The following is a 1,439-nucleotide window of genomic DNA, read 5'->3' as shown; positions in this document are numbered from 1 at the left end:
TTTTATATGCACTTTTTTTCATGTTTGATTATACTTACTCAGCCATGTAGAAATACATGTTCAGAATATCAGTCATGTTGAAATACATGTTCAGCCATGTAGAAATACATGTTCAGAATATTAGCCATGTTGAAATACATGTTCAGGGGCTCTCAGTTCGCCCATCAAATTATTAGTATGTGTGTATGACAATGTGAATTATTTGCATGTTTAAGCGTATGTGAATATGTGCATGTTTCCTCACTGAGTATATTTTCAATAAGCTCACCCTTTATCTTCTCAGTTTTGCAGTTCTGGAGTCGAGGTGGCCATGGAAGTCGATAATGACTAGAGATTTTGTATTTCCATTGAAATTTTAAGTTGAACATGTTACTTTTTAGTTTATCATTTTATTTCATGTTACTTTATTAGTGTTTGGGCAAGTTGATTTTAATTAGCTAGTTTAAATTTTGTTAGTCAAGAAATTTTATTTTAACTATTAGTTCCTTAAAATTTTTATATTGCAAAGTTTATGAAAATTGGGACTTTATAACTAAAGTGATAAAGATAGTTAACTAAAGTGATAAAGGTGTCGTGAGTGGGTTCACTAGTGATACAATGTAGTAGATATAGAATATAAAAATGATAATGGTGTTTTAAGGTGGGTCCATTAGTGACAAAGGGTAGTAAATATAGGAAAAGAAGAAGAGTAAAAGAGTACAAAAAACAGAATAGAGCATTAAATTGTGGACATATTTTTAAAGGCAAGTAGGGCATTAAATTGTAGACATATTTTTAAAGGCAAGTAGGGCATTAAATTGTAGACGGAGGGAGTATATTTTTTATATTTTAACAATAAAATATATATCTACTTTCTTACTCCTTTCGTTCCATTACAAATGTCTAATTACTTTTGGGCACAGAAATATAAAATATATGTAATTAGTAGATTAAGTGGGTTGGTGGAAATTATTTAAATATTAGGTATATATAGAGAGAGAATATGTTGCAAAAAATGGAATAAGGCATTCGTAACGGGACATCCCATTATAAAAAGTGGAACATTTGTATGGGACGGATGAAGTATTTTTCATTGAGTATTCAGTATATCACTAAAGCTACAATAAATATCTATACATCTCATAATTTATATATAAATAAATTTAATACATATTTATATACCATTCACTGCATTAACATTATTTGAATAATTTTCAAATAAAAAAATGATCATCCGAAATACAATATACTACTGCAAAATTACAGATGGAATGAATGCTTATACTTTAAATACCTTTATTCCTCCAACTACCAAGAGAAAAAACAAAATAAATGCTATTTACTATAGTAGTTTGATTCCTTTAAATTTTTAATATTATTATCTTCGTTCAAAGAATGTGGGCAGCTTCTAGAACTTCAATATGTAGTACTCCTAATTCACAATAATTTAGAATGTCAAT

The 1,439-nt window shown here is 28.3% G+C and overlaps 1 long non-coding RNA gene across 1 annotated transcript in view; it reads left to right on the top strand.

Annotated features, from left to right (window-relative positions):
* The window catches only part of LOC130995023 (uncharacterized), a 2,403-nt gene extending 1,923 nt beyond the window's left edge, over positions 1-480 (top strand). Inside the window, exon 3 of the long non-coding RNA XR_009092008.1 lies at positions 284-480. This is a non-coding gene — a long non-coding RNA (uncharacterized LOC130995023). The remainder of the gene's footprint in view (positions 1-283) is intronic.
* The last annotated feature ends 959 nt before the right edge of the window (positions 481-1,439 follow it).

This window comes from Salvia miltiorrhiza, chromosome 7 (genome assembly GCF_028751815.1).
Source record: "Salvia miltiorrhiza cultivar Shanhuang (shh) chromosome 7, IMPLAD_Smil_shh, whole genome shotgun sequence".
Classification (NCBI taxonomy): domain Eukaryota; kingdom Viridiplantae; phylum Streptophyta; class Magnoliopsida; order Lamiales; family Lamiaceae; genus Salvia; species Salvia miltiorrhiza.
This window is presented reverse-complemented; position numbering and strand designations above follow the sequence as displayed.